This window comes from Rhinoderma darwinii, chromosome 5 (genome assembly GCF_050947455.1).
Source record: "Rhinoderma darwinii isolate aRhiDar2 chromosome 5, aRhiDar2.hap1, whole genome shotgun sequence".
Lineage (NCBI taxonomy): Eukaryota > Metazoa > Chordata > Amphibia > Anura > Rhinodermatidae > Rhinoderma > Rhinoderma darwinii.
Genome location: NC_134691.1, coordinates 21,781,829 through 21,801,244, shown reverse-complemented (window position 1 = coordinate 21,801,244; position 19,416 = coordinate 21,781,829).

Here is a 19,416-nt window from a genome sequence, read left to right as displayed (position 1 = left end):
TTTTAGAAGTTGAATTGCAGAGTGGGAAGGGGGTATAAATGACCTGACTGTTTCTATTGCTGTTGAAAAAAGTATTTTTTATAAGAAGTTATCTGGTTTAGAAAACTCATTTTAAAGTTCTGGAATTCTGGGTCTATTGAGTGGGATCCCCCATTTTGAGTCCTCATTTTTTAGCTAGAGCGGAGAACAACTACAAAGAGTATTTTCACTCTGGAGGATCGGACATGTCCTTGTGCCGGGTTACATGGACGGACCATTGATTTCAATGGGCACTGTGTAATGCCTTATTTCTCCTGGGGTGGTGCTGCAGGGGGATTAAACACCTGCTGCCAGGTTACCTTAAAGATCACGACTGATTGCTGGGGATCCTAGCAGTCGAGCTCTCTATGATAAGCTCATCATCGACAGACCCTTCTAATGAAAAAAGGATTGTCAAAAGAAAATGTGTAAAAAATCAATTTTGGGAACGTTAAAAAATTTTGGACTGTTGTCTATGAACATAGATAAAGTCATTCATTTATTCTGTGATATTATCTTAGAACATCATTGCTGTTGTGTGCGCCAAAGAGAGTGATGGACCATATAGTCCTTTAGAGATATTACAAGTTCTGGATTAGGGAAGAGCGAATGGATTCTACATGAATCAAACTCGGTCGAAATTTGGCAAAAGTACCGGATTGACCAAAATGTTAAACTTTTGGGGTTCACAGTGCACGAATCGTGTCAAAGTGGAGGCCTCCGCATAGTGACGGCCGCCATTTTACAATTTAGAACAAGGATCCCATGACCCTAGGCAGGCTTCCCCATAAGAACTTGCAGACAGCCTTCCCAAAATGCACTGCGGTTACCCCACCATCTAGCACAGCCAATTATATAAAATGCCAAACCAGAAAATGCTACAGGTTTGGAAACAGTCCTAGAAGACATCAAAGAGTCAAACACGAGTTTTCAGGGCAATCAGGGTACTTGCGGTTCTTGGCAAAATTTATTTAGACGTAATCAAACGGACGTATTTGATCGAAACGGACCCAAAAGGAATTTTGAGAAATTTCTATTCTGGATATATTTCTATCATTTCTGTGTGATCGTCTGATATCAACCACAACCTCAATATCCTTTAATTCACTATACATAGTTATACTATATTTACACCACGCTTTTTATATACATACTGTGCTCCTACAAAGTACAATACAGAGATTCTATATTAGGTATGGAAACCTCAACAATTTGTGAGGGATTTACAAAAATTCAGGGAGAATCAAGCATACTTATTCCTCACTAGGGACCTGTTCACACAGACTTTTTTGCTGCGGTATTTGCCGCGGAAACCACGGCAAAAAAGACCCGAAATCGCCACCCATTGATTTCAATGGGAGATGGAGGCGTTTTTTTCCCGCGAGCGTAAAAAAAACGCTTGCTGGAAAAAGAAGCAGCATGCTGTTTCTTCGGGCGTTGCTGTCTCTGTCCTCCCATTGACATCAGTGGGAGGCAGAGAAAGCGTTTTTTTTGTGGAGTTTTTTGCCTGCAGCGCTCAATGGCCGCGGGCAAAAAACATAGCGAAAAATGCGGCAAACGGTATGCAGGAAGGTCAAAATCTGCTTCAAAATTCCAGACAGAATTCCAGATTGCAAAGAATCTGATATTGATGTATCGGCATCAGAAGCACACCTTTCAGATTCAGTTAGGTTCAATCCTATCCAGGGAAGCGGGAATAGAAGACCCCCCAGAACCAGGGAAACGGGGAATAGGAGAGGACAGTACAGAGATTTGAGGTATCCCCAGAATAGGTGACCTATAAATGAAGGTCATTTTTTAGGGGTTCCAGTCCCAATACCATACCAACTGAGGAGCAAACAGTCCGCATAGAACCAGGGACTACTCATTGGAAATCTGTCTCAGACTCTCGAGTCTTAAATTTTTCAACTAGAAATCAAGCAGCAAGTTCCTGTAACTCCCATAGACTGGAATGGAGAGATTTACTAATATGTGCCGCCTACTCTCCATTCAGTCTACGCCTTAATACGGCCACCATCACCTCCTTGTCTGCCACTGCGGGGTCAGAGGTCCACAGGTGTAACCCTCACCTATCAGACATTTATGGCATATCCTGTGGATAAATGTAGAAGAACTTCTATCCTACGAGGGGAGTCTGTAGGTGCATCTAGTCTGCCATATGTATTTCCTTCTATTTTTGGTACAGGTTACTGGCGAGATGAATGCATAAGGCTAGAATCACACATGCAGCTTTTGTGTCCGTTTTTGATGCAGTTTTTTGAGCCAAACACGAGTGGATTTAAAAAGAAGAACAAGTATAGAGGATTCACTCCTGTGTTTGGCCTCAAAAACGACATCAAAATCCGCATGCCTGATTCCAGCTTAGATAACTCACAATTTTTCTACTAACAGGCACCTCGATACCATATCAGATATGATGGTGGGGGGACAGAATGTGATTAAGCAAAAGTTCTGTCCAATATTTGTGTTACATAACTGTCAGGGTCCCCCCGGGCTATTGCCTGGGGGACACATGATCGCACGGCCCCCATAAGGTATTAATAAAATGTGTTTTTTGCTTGGTATGTTTTTTCTCTCTCCCCCCTTTCCCTCTTTTCTCCATTTGTTATTTTATATTAGAATGGTACTTACCATCCTGATGTCCCCCGGGTAAGCTGTGTTGGTGGCACAAGCCGGTTTCCAGATGTTTCTGTCTCTGGGCAGTTTTGAGATGGTCCCAGCTGATTGGACCTAGGTCAGCTGTGCAGTTGCATGAGCAGGTTCTGGCAGATTCTATCTCCAGGCAGATTTGGAGAAGACCAGCTGATTGGTCACTGATAAAATCCTAAAGGCGGGAAAATTGGACATAAAAGGAGCAGTTCGTCGTGGTCAAGCAGCCAGTTTTGAAGATTGGACCGTCGTCATGGATGTCCTGCTGATGGAGCTGATCAGAAGAGCGGAGTCGGAAGGAGGAGAAGACTGGCTGAGGCAATGCCTAGCAGCAGCGCCGTCGAGGGAGGACGCAGGAAGAAGCGAACTTACTGTGCTGGAAGACGACATAGAGGAAGCGGTGTCTCCTGCTGAGTCGTCGCTCGAGGTGCCGTCATCAGCTGCAGCCAAGAGGAGGAAGTCTGCAGCAGAGTCATCGCTGAGGGTGGAGCGCAGTTCGGGACGTGCGCTCAAGGGGCCGGAGCTTGAGAGAAGGCGGCCGACCGCGTCATCAAGGAAGGCGGCGCACAGTGCCGGAAGTGCGCCACAAGTGCCGGCGCCGTTGGCTAACCCGCCGGCCAGAAGATTAGTCAGTAGAGAACGGGAGACAGCATGTTGGTCGGCTATCCCCTCCTGCTCCAAGGATTGTGTGGAGGACACAGCTGAAGCGCCGGCCTCACTGGTTTTAGAGGCGGCGCAGGACTTTTCTTCAGAGCTGCAACCGAGGAAGAGGAGCCGGAAGACTAGGGTGGCTTATTCCCCACCCCCGCCAGTATCAAGGAGAAGAAGAGGTCCCAGGAGTCAACTTTCCTGTCAGCAAGTTTCCCCAGGATCTACAGGCACGCAGCAGGATGTAGCAGAAGCGGTGCACGACCCAGGACAGGTGGAACAGAGTGGTGAGATGCCAGCTACCCATTATCTGTCCCACCCCAACCCCCCTACCCTCAATTCTAATGTAATGTTTGATATTTTAAAATCATTAGCTGATTTGGTCAGTAAGTCGGCTGTTCCTGCTAGTTCCCCCGCTGATGTATGGAAGCATAGTAGTCAGCATTTACAGAATGCTGGTTTAAGTAATATTCCTGTTTTAGAGAAAGGAATTGGTGTTTCGGAAACTTGTTGTAAGGAAGTGATGTCTTGCGATATTTCGCCATTAGGTTTTCATTTACAGCCAGCAATTAAGGAGCGTATTTGGAGGAATGAGTTTATAGATTTATTTTCTTTATTACCATCTGTGAAGGAGACTCTTGTCAAGCAGGATGGTAAGTCTGATAAAGATGAGGATAAAAAACGTTCTCCTCCTAAGTCTTTCTTTAACTGGCTACAGGCGTTCTGTATCTATGCTTCAGTTTTAGGGGAAAAGTCTTTAATTCATTCTAGTCATTTATTCCAGCATGTAGACATCATTCTTGAGGCTTACCGCCAGTTTGGTGGTTTAGCATGGTACAATTATGATGAAATGTTTCGCCAAAAGATGGCAGTGTACCCTTCATTGAAATGGGGCACTAAGGATGTTGGTTTGTGGCTTAGTTTAATGCTTCCACAAAGGTCAGCGCCCAAGCAGCAGCCTAGTTCTCAGAATACGTTGAGGAAAGGAGTTTGCTTTGCTTATAATGAAGCTCAGTGTAAATGGTTGAACAATTGTCGGTATAAACACGAATGTTCCTTTTGTGAGGGTTCACACCCAATGTGTCGTTGTTTTAAAAGAGCAAACCAGTCTCAACCCCCTAGTACCAAAGAACAGTTATCCAAAAGCATGGACGCCAGTGAAATTAATAAGAATGGCGCCATGGCTAGGAATGTTCCCAGACAGGGAGAAAGCTAATTTAATTTTTAATGGTTTTAAGTTTGGTTTTGATATCCCTTCTTTCAAAGGATCTGGTTGTTGCTGGGTGGATAATTTGAAATCCATCCAGCAGCATAAGGATATTGTGCATCAGAAAATCCTGAAAGAGCTTGAAACTGGCAGGATCGCTGGTCCTTTTATACATCCGCCGTTTACAGACTTTAGACTTTCACCTTTAGGAATTGTCCCTAAGAAGGAATCAAATTCATTCCGTTTAATACATCACCTTTCTTACCCGTTTAAGGCTTCATTAAACGATGATGCTGACAAGTCTAAAGCGACAGTACACTATGCTTCGTTTGATCAGGCTGTCTCTTTATTGAGACAGTTTGGTCAAAATGCTTTTTTAGCAAAGGCTGATATCAAATCAGCTTTCCGTTTACTACCAGTTAACCCTGCAGGTTTCAACTCTCTAGGTTTTCAATTTGAAGGTAATTATTTCTATGACAAATGTTTACCAATGGGTTTTTCTTTATCTTGTTTCTATTTTGAGGCATTTTCATCCTTTTTACATTGGGTAGTGCAGAAGCAAATTCCGGATGGAGGTGTTCTGCACTATCTTGATGACTTTTTGTTTATAGGTGATGCTAGTTCTGAGTTATGTTATTCCTTATTGTTAAAATTTGTTGAGTTTATGACATTTTTTTGTTTTCCGTTAGCAGAAGAGAAGACAGTGTTTCCATGTAGATCATTAGAATTTTTAGGTATTAGAATAGATTCTGAGAGAATGGAATTTAGTTTACCAGAGAAAAAATGGTTGAAGTTAAAGGTTTCTTTAGTCAGTATGTTAGCTAGGAAGTAATGTTCATTACATGATATGCAGTCACTTTTAGGTTTGTTGAACTTTGCCTCTAGAGTTATTCCTATGGGAAGAGTTTTTTCAAAGCGACTGTATTTTTCAACAAAGGGTCTTAAATCACCTAGGTCCCATATTAGGTTAACGGTTCAGCTTAAAGAAGATTTAGCTGTATGGCTAGAATTTTTATCTAAATTTAATGGACACAGTTGCTGGCAGTTTAATTTTGAGGATTCTGACTCTTTGTCTTTATTTACGGATGCAGCCGGTAGTATGGGCTACGGGGCATTCTTTAATGGTCAATGGTCGGCGGAGTTATGGCCCAGTGCTTGGCGTGTAAACAAGGTTACTTCAAACATTGTCTTATTGGAATTATTTCCGGTTTTGGTAGCCATAGTTGTATGGGGTCATTATTTTAAGGATCGGAGAATTTTATTGTTTACGGATAACAAAGGTGTGGTCATTGCAATTAACATATTATCTTCTAAATGTGAATTAGTAGTTAAGATGTTAAGGCATTTAACCTTATGTTGTCTGAAGTTGAACATCTGGCTGAAAGCTAGCTATATAGAAGGAAAAAAGAATGATATAGCAGATTCATTATCTCGTTGTCAGTGGCGGAGGTTCAGAACGATGGCACCAGAAGCGGAGCTTTGTGGAATTCCGTGTCCTCCTCATTTATGGAATCTGATTTGGGACTAATCTATGTTAATATTCAGAGATCCTTGGCTCCGAGAACATGGGCTGATTATTCAGCTGCTTGGAAGGAGTGGGTTAATTTCTGTGTTAATGAGAACTGTAATTTCTTTCATAATGAGGTAGGTCTAGTTTTGACATTTGTATGTAGCCTGATTAGTAGGAGGATGTAATTTGCCTCCATTTCTAAGTCTCTTGCAGGCATCTCTTTCTTTCTTAAATTAAACAGTTGTCCGGCTATTTCTTCACTCTAAATAATTTTGAAGTGTGTTTGTTTAGAACAGCATTTGTGTTAATGTTCTTTGCAGCCTTGAGAATAAGCGAACTGGTGGCAGAGAGTAAAGTTTCAGTCTCAGGCCTTTCATTTCAGGATGTTAGTTGCAAAGTTGACCATGTTTTGTTATTGTTAAAAAAATCTAAGACAGATCAATTAGGAAAAGGTCGTTTGGTTAGAATTATTCAGTTTTCTGGTTTCGTTCTTTGCCCAGTTTCTAATGTTAAACATTGGTTGTCAATCAGGCCGAGTCTTGGGGTTGCTTTTCTGATTCATCAGAATGGAGATCAGCTATCCAGATTTCAGTTTAACTCTGTTTTGAAAAAATGTTTGAAGTTCCAGAAGTTGGAGCATTTAAAAATATCCTCCCATTCGTTTAGAATAGGTGCAGCTACGGAAGCTGCACAGTTAGGAATTGATGAAGGGATTATAAAAAGAATTGGTAGGTGGGAGTCTAATAGATTTAAACTTTATGTTCGACCAGACTTGTTAGTAGTTTAATTATATATCCACAGGTAAGCGTTTGGTTGTTTGGATCCTTGGCCACTCTTTTATATTTTGGGCACAGAAGAGAGCCGCGAGAAGGTCCTATACAGAAAATTTATCTATGGATCCGCTAGTTTTTTCAGTTTTTTGGCATGGGGTAAGGGGTTTGCAATGGAAAAACGTGTTTTCTTTTGTTAAATCACTGAGTTCTTATTGGCCGGATCCAAATTTAATTATCATCCATGCTGGAGGTAATGACCTAGGTAAAGAAAAGACTTTGGACCTACTTTGGGAAATGAGAAGGGATATAGCTTTGATAAGATGTTTTTTCCCTGACGCTACTATTTCCTTTTCAGAGATTATTCCAAGACTGCTATGGTCCTCTGGAAATTATACGTTATTGAATCGAATCCGTAAAAGGATTAATAGAACCATGTCTAAATACATGTCGGTCCTTGGTTGTCTTTATTATAAACACAGCGACCTTGAAGACCTCTCAGACGGGCTGTTCAGATACATCTTTCTGATGTGGGTATTGACATTTTTAATTTGGGGCTGCTGTGTTTTGGGGGGGCCATGTCTTGGTAATGTCATGGCTTGTGGGGTTTGTCACCCAGCTAATGCTGGGCGGACTTGGTTTTTATTGGTCAAAATATTTATATTTTATTATTTATTCGATTATTTATGGTTATTCTCTTCTAATTATTTTATCTTAGGTTACCCTTAATAAACACCGTGGCCATTTTTATCCAAAGAAACTGTTGTCATGTTTTATTTCAGTTAGATTGAGTATTGTGGGGTTTGTGCTACCATGGTATAATCCAGTTTTTCCGTTCTATGCAGCTATGATGTCACAGGTGGTGTTGCTGGTGATGTCATAAACACCAGTGTGGTCACTTTCTCTGCTGCCTCCACATTGGCTCATTTCACTGAGGTGAAAGCGACTGACGATGTGGTTAAAGCTTTGTATTATTGCGATACTAATCTGCCCTGTGACTGGTTCACAGATGGTAAGTGGGGCTTTTCTATTACAATGAGCGTCACATGTTGTCCGGGGGCTTATTCAATGTGACTGGTTATTACATTTTATGAAAACACAATGTTGACAGTCTAGGCCCCGGCTACCACTGTGTTACATTATGACATTTGTACTTTGTATTTTCTTACGATTTACTATCTCACTTTTTATTCTAGACTAATGCCCTAGCAGTGCCCCCTGGAGCAGAGCCGTCCAAGTTATCGGACATATACAGATGGATGACAAAGTCCATATTTGGGGTGAGTCGGGGGATGATATCATTGCCCCGCTTATACTGTATCTTATATTGTACATCAGTTGTATCCTCTTCAGATACACACATTTTACAGCGAACCGCAGGAGACCAAATGTCGCTGCTGAGTCATAATCTAATATAAAGAGTGTGGTGGGAGTACTGGCTCTTATTGAAGAGAGCAAGCAGATGTATGGAGACTTATTTACAGGCAATACTTTATGGGAAAAAAATATGCAAATTAGCTCATATCAGTCAAACTATGGACTTCTCCAAACGGAAAAGAAGGACCCATGGAGGCGTCTCCGGTTTGGCTGTTATGAGATAAGTTACATACTAATATAAAGAGTAATGGCATAAGTAATGCACAGAGAATAAATCTCCTCCAGTGCATACGTGAGGTCTTATGTTATTTACTGACCCCCAATTATAAGTCATTTATTGTGGTCATGTCTGCTTTTCTCTATAATTTGTTATGTTTTTATTGTAGGTTGATTCACCAGCTGTTCTGCTCCCCAAGGACGGCTATGCCCTATTTTGGGACTGCTGTGAGCATATCGGAGAGGCGGTATTTGGGGTGAGTAAGAATTTACTACCAATATTGATAATTGTCTGATCACTGGGGGCCCCCACTGATTGATTGAGTGTGGGTCTCGAACCCCCTGTTTTTTCCCTCACTGCTTGACCACAATGAGGAGGACATTGAATAGATAATGCCCCCCATAATGTATATTTTACTCATGTGTAGTACTTGTCGTTGAGGTGTTTACTCAGGATCTACAATGGCAAATTCTCATCTTTTTTACCTGGTGTCCTTGTATGAAAACAATCAGTCCATGCTTTTCAGGCTGAACATTGGCGCTGAGCAGACAATTAATGTACAGTCACAATCTTGACTTACAGATTACTATAGAAAAACCCATCCCACCAAAGGAGGAACCGTTGTCTCGATCGAGAAGGTCATTGAGTGGGTCGAGGAGAACATCTTCGGAGTAAGTCAAACATTTTTAAGTATTTTAAGAGAAATTATACTAGACTGAAATTATTAAATATACAGTAGTATCCCTCTCAAAAATCTGAATCTAAAGGAACAAAGAGACTTATGGTCAAAGTAGTCATCGTGTAGTGACTACAAAATAAACAAAATGTATCATTAAGAAAACAGATACAAATTACATTTTAAGCATTGGGCTATTGTCTTCCACCATGTATGTAACATAAGTAAACACACCATGGCCCATTGGATATTTGGGTAAATCCTCTCCCTAGAGAAGCCTATCACCTTATAACTATTGGCCATATCGACCCCTGTGATGGTCCCATACAGAGTATTTACCCATGACATGACAACACCACCAGACATTGACCTTCCCCAGACCTCTATGTTCACTCTGTTTATTGCAGGTTACACAGCTACCACCCGATCCAACCAAGGCGTCACCTTGCATGACCTTCCTAGGCCTCCTGAAGACACAGATCTCTTGGGTGAGTCTGATATTCACAGAATAGTAATTCTTCTTATTGGGGAGTGTAATTTGCTTTACATCCATAATCCTAACAAGAATCAGTCTGAGAACTTAGCAGAGGACAATGGTGGTTGTGATGTTTGGTTACGGGATGATTTTCTTTTTTCTGTTTTGTGTGCTTTTCTCTGTTATTCTTGTTGCTGAAGTTGTACTTAGATCCAGATTAGATATTACTTGGATTGATAACATTTCATTATGTCAGATACTTAGCAGCAGGTGTGAGATCAATCCTCCTACCGACTTACTGAGAATTAAAATGAAAAAATTACTATATTCCTACAGGTGACTCCAACTCCAGCTCCAGCTCCACCCAAAGAGAAAGAGATGTCCTGGCTCCAGAGAAGCCTTAACTGGATTTATCAAGTAAGTGTCATTTTTCCTCAGTGTAGTATCATTTTTATTATTATACAGTAGTATTGTTATCAGTGGCGGACACACTGTACCATATATACTGCTGTATAGGAGATCTACAGCACATACTGTACCATATATAGAGCTGCATAGGAGATCTATAGGAAATATTGTACCATATATGCTGCTGCATAGGAGATAAGGAAATGTATAAAATAACTATAATGAAATGTGTAAAATAACTATAATGAAATGTATAAAATAACTATAATGAAATGTATAAAATAACTATATTACTACAGGTGACTCCAACACCAGCTCCACCTGTAGAGGAAGACGTGTCTTGGCTCCAGAAAAGCCTCATATGGATTCATGAAGTGAGTGCGACTTTTACCCTCTATAGTATCATTATTATTATAATTACAGTATTGTTATCAGGAGTGAATATACTGAACCATAGGAGCTCTGTAGGGACCATACTATACGGGACCATATATGCTGCATAGGAGCTCTTTAGGACATACTGTACCATATATGTAGCTGCACTGGGGCTCTATAGGGAATACTGTACCATATAGGCAGCTGCACAATGGACCAGTAAACACAGGGCCTGACCAGTGCTTCCCACTGCCTACTTTATGGCATATAAAGGATTGATAATGATTTCCATGGTTCATAATTATTGTTGTATTACAATCCACAAAATAAATTGGCGCACCATCCAAGAACTTCAGAGCCTTAACTTGAAGCTCCTGGTACGTAAAGCAAAACCTCTATCAGGGCCCTGACCCTCCCATGTGCCATTCTGGTGTCTATGTATGGGCCAGAGAGCCCTTTAGGGAACCAGGTTCCATGGTCCTTGGTGCCACTGCTACCTCCACACCCCACTATAGCTGCGCCCCTGAAGATCTTTCTAGAAAGAGGCTTTATGTCCATCACCTCACTCTCAACAAACTAGCTGTTACATAAAAGCCTTGCTGTCTCTGTCCGCCCCTGATTGTTATTAGTGGGCACAATCTCCTATGTGCCCACTCACCCCTCCCCCCACCTCTGCTGCCTAGGGAATCTGTTGTCAATCAAGCACACAGTAATATAGAGGGAAGGGCTGAAGTCTCCTCCTATAACCTTTTTTAATACTTCTGGTTTCTTTTTGTAATATAAATATAAGATTCATTCACTTGTATAAGGTCAATAACACTTTAATAACCGTTTCCTTATTTGTTGCAGAATCTGGAGTCCTATAATTTTGGACCACCCTATGACGACTTATGGACCAAGCTCTTTGTTTTCCTTGGATATTGGATGGCTGTCTTTCTTCTTGACGCCAGCCTTATCAATCCTCTCAGTTACATCATGGAGTGGTTTCAAGGAGCGGATGAATTCCCTAATATGGAGGGAATAGATGAGAGCACGGATCCACTTTAAAAAACATGGAAGATGGAAAAATGGCGGAGGAGACAACATGCAGCGGTAATATAACGGATTACATCCTGGAAACCTAACGTTGTTTAATAGATTGATATACTAGGATTTTTTTTTATAAATCTAATATCCATGTGATTTTTTTTTTCTTGCAGCCCGGCGTCATCTTCTATGCCTGTCATTTCCAACACTATGGGCTAGTGGGCTTGAAAATAACACCTGAAACATGATGATGACACAACTAGGTCTCCCTCTGTTCCTTGCACACCCTTATCTCGGCAGAGGAGCTTGCTCGTTGAGTTCACCCCAAAGCGCATCTCTTGCCTATTGCCAACAATGTGTCAAGGATTTACAACATCTTTGTATTAACATGCGGCGCACAGAGGACCCAGGTGAAGACTTTATTTTACTAGTAGATCAAATTTTTTGTTCTCTGTTATTTATCAATGTGGGGGAGGGGAGTTTATTATTTGATTGACTTCATCATTTCATGCTATGAACGTTTCATCATCACAAAAAATAGGAGGGAGATCCATAATGTTTAGAAGTTGAATTGCAGAGTGGGAAGGGGGTATAAATGACCTGACTGTTTCTATTGCTGTTGAAAAAAGTATTTTTTAAAAGAACTTATCTGGTTTAGAAAACTCATTTTCAAGTTCTGGAATTCTGGGTCCATTGAGTGGGATCCCCTATTTTGAATCCTCATTTTTTAGCTAGAGCGGAGAACAACTACAAAGAGTATTTTCACTCTGGAGGATCGGACATGTCCTTTTGCCGGGTTATATGGACGGACCATTGATTTCAATGGGCACTGTGTAATGCCTTATTTCTCCTTTGGTGGTGCTGCAGGGGGATTAAACACCTGCTGCCAGGTTACCTTAAAGATCACGACTGATTGCTGGGGATCCTAGCAGTCGAGCTCTCTGTGATAAGCTCAACACCCCTGGTCATGATGCCGTACTCCTATGGTCTAGATATATAGACGACATTTTGTTTATTTGGCAGGGTCCTCTATCCGTCCTTAATGTCAACGATTTGAACATTAAGTTGACATGGAAGCTAAGTAAGTCATGTATTGAATTCCTTGATGTACTGATTTCCAGGGACTGTAACAATGTTGTTTCTACTGAATTTTTAGAAAAGCGACTTCGACTAACGCCCTTCTCCATGCCACCTCCTTCCTCTATCCACAAGTCAAGAAGGTAATACCGACGGGGCAGTTTTTAAGAGTTCGACGCATATGCTTTAACTCAAGCAATTTTGAACATCAAGCATCTGATATGTCAGCACGATTTCGTGACCGCGGTTACAATCATAAAGATATCAGACATGGCTATTTGAGAACAAAACAATCATCAAGAGAGTCACTTTTGGTAAGTAAGCCTAAACCTAAATCAAATACAGATCAGAATGTTAGGTTTATTACTACCTTTAATTCCCAATGGGGTGAAATCCGTAAGATTGTACAAAAGCATTGGAATGTACTTCTTACAGATCAGGATTTGTCTACATGTCTGCCTAAAAATCTTTCCATTACGTGGAGGAGATCTAAAAACGTACGTGACCTCCTTACCTCCAGTCATTATATCTCTAAGACACCAACTAACCCTTTTGGGTCTCGTGGTCCTCCATGGGGCTCATTCAACTGTGGCAGTTGTGCCGCATGCAAATATATCTTGCGCTCATTTTCCTTCTTTAATTCTCAAAAAGACAAAGATTACAAAATTGTTTTTAACATCACTTGCAAAACAGAAGCTGTGATATATTTTGCCACTTGTTGATGTGATTGATCTACATTGGAATGACCAGTAGACCTTTGAAGATTCGAGTACTCGAGCATGCTAATAAGATCCAGTCGGCTATTCATGCCAAGGATATTGATCAACTACAACCTATCCCCCGTCACTTTCGCGAATATCACTCTTGTGACCCTAGGGGTTTGAAGGTTCGAGGTATTGATAGGGTTAAGTTAGGATGTAGAGGTGGGGATATCCGAAAAGCCCTCCTGAAAAAAGAAATGAAGTGGCTCACGCTTCTCAACACCACCACACCTTTTGGCCTGAATGAGGCCATGAGTTTCAAACCCTTTTTGTAACTGTCACTAACCTGCGCAAATTTTAATTTTGTTTATTTTTCTTTTATTGGGGTTTTTTTTGTGTATATATTCTAATTTGTATGTTTTTCTGTTATATTTTAGTTTTTGCTGGCTATTTTTAGTTCTGATGTCAACCCTAGGGTTGACACCCCACTTTGGAGGCAACTATCCATCTTCAATATATGAAATGCAGTACGAAACTTTGTTCTTCACTGAATGATCTACAACTAATATCCTATATATACAACGTTTTTATTTATTTCATTTTGATTTATTTGTATTATTTTTATTTTTATTATTTTATTTTTAGCTATATTATATATAAAAAAAGTTTTAATCATTTATTTTATTATTTTTCTTTTCTTTATTTATTTATTCATTATTTTATTATTTTTCATATATGTATTATTTTTTACATATCAATTGTCACAAATTTTTGTTTTTTATTTTCTATTTATATCTTATATATTTTTTATTCCATTATGTATTGTATATTAGTACAACTATTCAGTATATATATATATATATATATATAATGTTTGTATTTTGGTCAATGTATACTTGTGTATGTGTATATTATAAATTTGTGTATGATTTTTGTCACTTTTTTATTTTTGCTTTGTACCTTTATCACTTTTATACAGGTTTTTTCACTTGTGTATATATATGTATTTTTGTATATAACTGTGTATATATATATATGTGTATATTCTTCTGCACTTTCATGGTTATTATTTTTTACTTTTTTTATCTATTTATATCACTTTCACTAATGAATTTTTCTTATATTTATGTATCGCTTTTTATTCGCATATTTCTTATTATATATATATACTTTTCAATATTGTCTTCACTTTATACTTTCACTATCTATTCACTATTGAGTGCCTATATATGTACTTACATGGACAGTTTATAGATGTATTATATGATCAAGATATTTTAAGCATACTATTTATTTTTGTTTTGTTGTATATAAATTTAGTGTATATATTGGTATGTATTATTTATTTTCTATGACTTTAAAAATAATTTTCTATATGGTTTCATTTTTTCAGATGAATTTTATCACTTATCATTATATATATTTATTTTATTTATATCATTCACTATTCTTATTTTTATTTGTATTTCTTCTGCATTCTTTATTTAGGTTTGACCTATATTCACACCCTGCTGCCTTCCATACTATTTCCTATTCACCCTGTGCACTGTGTGCACGTACGCTTTTCCACGCATACGCTGTGATGACCTCATTCCGGAGTGCCTCTTTGTTTGTCTGCATTTCCATGGTGATGCGCGGTGCCGTCATCTGACGATACGCGTCATCACCATGCAGACATACTGGCGCTTCCGGAGTTGGCGGCCGTTGCAACATGCGGCTACAGCGTCGATTTACACATCGTGCACAGGTGTGTACCATTATTGCTGCCAGCCGTTTTGTATATATACCCCCCTTACTTTTAATATCGTCAGCCTCCTGACGAAGCCGGTCCCAGGCGAAACGCGCCCTTGTGCCACATCTCATCACGCCCTGTCTCCCTACCATGTCTCTAGGTATGCTCAGCCCTTTATACCATTAGATTTTGCTGCTATTGCTGTCATTGTGTCTATTTACTTATATAGGTTACACTTTATACCTTAACCCCTTCCCGACATGCGCCGTACATGTACGGCGCTGTCGGGAGGTGCTTCCCGCAAAGCGCCGTACATGTACGGCGCAGTGATGGTGCGGGCTCAGAAGCAGAGCCGGCACCATCACCGCGGGGTGACAGCTGTATTATACAGCTGGCACCCTCCTGTAACTGCCAGGACCGGAGCTACTCTCCGATCCGGCAGATTAACCCCTCAGATGCTGCGCTCAATAGAGCACAGCATCTGATAGGTTTTCACCCGATCGGCAACACAGTGATGCAATCGCTGGGTTGCTGTGGCAATCGGACGCCAGAAAATGGCGTCCGAGTCTGCCTTGTACGGGAGGCGATGAGGACCCGCCTGCGGCGTGTCCTCATAGGCTTGCTGTCAGTGAATAACTGACAGCGCTAATACACTGCACTACGTACGTAGTGCAGTGTATTAGAGTAGCGATCGGGGCATCAGGCCCTCATGTCCCCTAGTGGGACAAGTCAGAAAAGTAAAAAAAAGTTAATAAAAATGTGGTAAAACAATAAAAACACACACATTTCAAATAAAAATAAAGCCAAACTGACTTTTTTCCCATAGTAAGTCTTTTATTATGGGAAAAACCGTAAAAATTAAAAAAACTATACATAATTGGTATCGCCGCGTCCGTAACGACCCAAACTACAAGACTATTATGTAATTTATCCCGCACGCCGTAAAAAAAAAACATGAAAAACAGCGCCAGAATCTTTGTTTTTAGGTCACATCTCCTTCCAAAAAATGCTATAAAAAGTGATCAAAAAGTCACATTTACTCCAAAATAGTACTAATAAAAACGACAATCCGTCCCGCAAAAAATAATCCCTGACACCGCTTTGTGTACGCAAAAATAAAAAAGTTATGGGTCTTAGAATATGGCGACACAGAAAACAAATGATTTTATAAAAAAAGTGATTTTATTGTGCAAAAGCCGCAATACATAAAAAAAAGTATATAAATTTGGTATCGCCGTAATCGTATCGACCCGCAGAATAAAGCTAACATGTAATTTAGGGCGCACTGTGGATGCCGATAAAAAAACCAATAAAAAACGATTCTAGAATTGCTTGTTTTTGGTAATTTCCTTTACCAAAAAATGAAATAAAAAGTGATCAAAAAGTCGTATGTGTTCTAAAATGATACCAATGAAATCTACAGCCCGTCTCGCAAAAAACAAGCCCGCACACCGCTCAATCTACTGAAAAATAAAAAAGTTATGGCACTAGTAATGCGGTGATGAAAAACATCTCAATGTGCAGGCCGGAGGGGAACATTCCTGCAGTTTCAGGGCCCTAGTATTTAGGAACTAGGAAAGGGAAGGGACATCCGCTGGAAGCGAGGGTGCCCGTATTATACCAGCGCAAAACTTTCCCAGCAATATTTCCCAAACTATGAAGGAGAAAAAGTCCCCAAAAGGTGCAGAGCGTTACAGAAGGGGGATAAGAAAGAAAACCGTTTATCAGTGCGACACCGGCCTGTGCATAACGGATCGCTTCACATCGTAACCCACATCTATGGATAATTGTATTATTTACCCCATTATTATACCCTCTTATTATGCCCTGATGTACTCCGCACAGATTACATATACCCCTGATATACTCCGCACAGATTACATATACCCCTGATATACTCCGCACAGATTACATATGCCACCACATTATAAACGGAAATACCAGCAAAACTCAAACAAAACTACCAAGCAAAATCCATGCTCAAAATGGCGGTCTATTCCTTCTTAGCCCTACAGTGTGCCCAAACAGCAATTTATGGCCACAAGTAAGGCATTACCATACCCGGGAGAACCCGCTTAACAATTTATGGGGTAAGATTCTCATGGGGCACAACATCTTGTGCGGTGAATGGGCAGATCAGTGGAAAAATTGCAATTTTCACTTTGCACCATCCACTGCGTATTCATTTCTGAAAAACACCTGTGGAGTCTAAATTCTCACTACACCCCTTGATAAATGCCTTTAGGGGTGAATTTTCTAAAACGGGGTCACTTTTGTTTGGTACATCAGGGGTTTTGCAAATGCAACATGGCGTCCGCAAACCATTCCAGCAAAATCCACGCTCCAAAAGATAAATACCGCTCCTTTTCTTCTGAATGCTCCCATATATGTAAACAGCTGATTATAACCACATATGGGGTGTTACCGTACTCGAGAGAAATTGCTTTACAAATGTTGGGGTGCTTTTTCTTCTCTATTCCTTGTAAAAATGAAAAATGTTGATCTAAAACTACATCTTGTTGGAAATAAAAAATTATTTTTCATTTTCATAGCTTAATTCTAATTAATTCAGCAAAAAACCTTTGGGATCAAAATTTTCACAATACCCCTAGATGATTCCTCAGGGGGTGCAGTTTCCCAAATGGAGTCACTTTTGGGGTGTTTCCACTGTACTAGTACTACAGGGGCTCAGTAAATGTGACATGGCGCCCAGACACTATCCAAAATCCAAATGGTGCTAGTTCCATTCTGAGCCCTACGGTGTGTCCAAACAGCCGTTTATGACCACATGTGGGGTATTGTTTTACTCGGGAGAAGTTGCTTTACTAATTTTATGGTGCTTTTTCTCCTTCAGTCCTTGTGGAAATGAAAAAAAAATACCTAAACCTACATTTTATTTGAAAAAATTTAGATTTTCATTTTCATGGCCTAGTTCCAATAAGTTCTGTAAAACACCTGTGGGGTCAAACTGCTCACTGTACTCCTAGATAATTTCCTCATGGGGTGTAGTTTCCAAAATGGGGTCACTTGTTGGGGGTTTCCACTGTTTTGTCCCCTCAGGGGCTTTGTAAATGTGACATGGCCTCCGCAAACCATTCCTGCTAAATTTGAGTTCCAAAAGCCAAATGGCGCTCTTTCCCATTCTCAGCCTCGCCGTGTCTCCAAACAGCTGTTTATTACTACATGTGGGGTATTGTTTTACTCGGGAGAAATTGCTCTACAAATGTTGTGGTGCTTTTTCTACTTTAGTTCTTTTGGAAATGAAAAAAAATTAGCTAAACCTACATTTTATTTGAAAAAATTTAGATTTTCATTTTCATGGCCTAGTTCCAAAAATTTTTGCAAAAAAAACTGGCCGGTCAAAATGCTTGCTACACCCCTAGATAAATTCCTCGAGGGGTGTAGTTTCCCAAATGGGGTCACTTTTGGGGGGTTTCCACTGTTTTAGTTCCACAAGACCTGTTCAAACCTGACATGATGCCTAAAATATATTCTAATAAAAAGGAGACCCAAAATCCACCAGGTGCTCCTTTGCTTCTGAGGCCGGTGCTTCAGTCCAGTAGCACACTAGAGCCACATGTGGGATATTTCCTAAAACTGCAGAACCTGGGCAATAAATATTGAGTTGCATTTCTTGTGTAAAACCTTCTGTGGTACAAAAAAAATGGATTCAAAATGAATTTCAGGAAAAAAATAATGAACTTTGTAAATTTCACCTCTACTTTGTGCAGGAATTAAGGCAATGTCTAAAGGGTTAAGAAACTTTCTAAATGCTGTTTTGAATACTTTGAGGGGTGAAGTTTTTAAAATGGGGTGACTTATTGGGGGTTTCTAATATCTAAGGACCTCAAAGCCACTTCACAACTGAACTGGCCCCTGTAAAAATAGCATTTTGAAATTTTCTTGAAAATGTGAGAAATTGCTGCTAAAGTTCTAAGCCTTGTAACGTCCTAGAAAAATAAAATGATGTTCAAAAAACGATGCCAATCTAAAGTAGACATATGGGGGATGTTAGTTAGCAACATTTTTGTGTGGTTTAACTGCCTGTCTTACAAGCAGATACATTTAAATTGAGAAAAATGCAAATTTTTGCAATTTTTTGCTAAACTTTGGTGTTTTTCACAATTAAATACTGAATGTATCGGGCAAATTTTGCCAGTAACATAAAGTCCAATGTGTCACGAGAAAACAATCTCAGAATCACTTGGATAGGTAAAAGCATTCCGGAGTTATTACCACATAAAGTGAAACATGTCAGATTTGAAAAATGAGGCTCTGTCAGGAAGGTCAAAAGTGGCCAAAGCGGGAAGGGGTTAATGTATTATTGTACACACGCTATGCAGCTTTTTTAGCGCTATTTGTGCTTGGCATTTCCTATTTGTACATACATTACTCTCTACCATATTTTTGTATGGGGTTTATTGTATACAAGGCCTTACTTTTTGAGATGGGTTAGGTCTGTTAACCTCTTGGTATATTCATTGATATACCTACTGCTGCTGCTCTCCATGTGACCATTTGTATTTTTATTATATTCTCTGTGATACCGT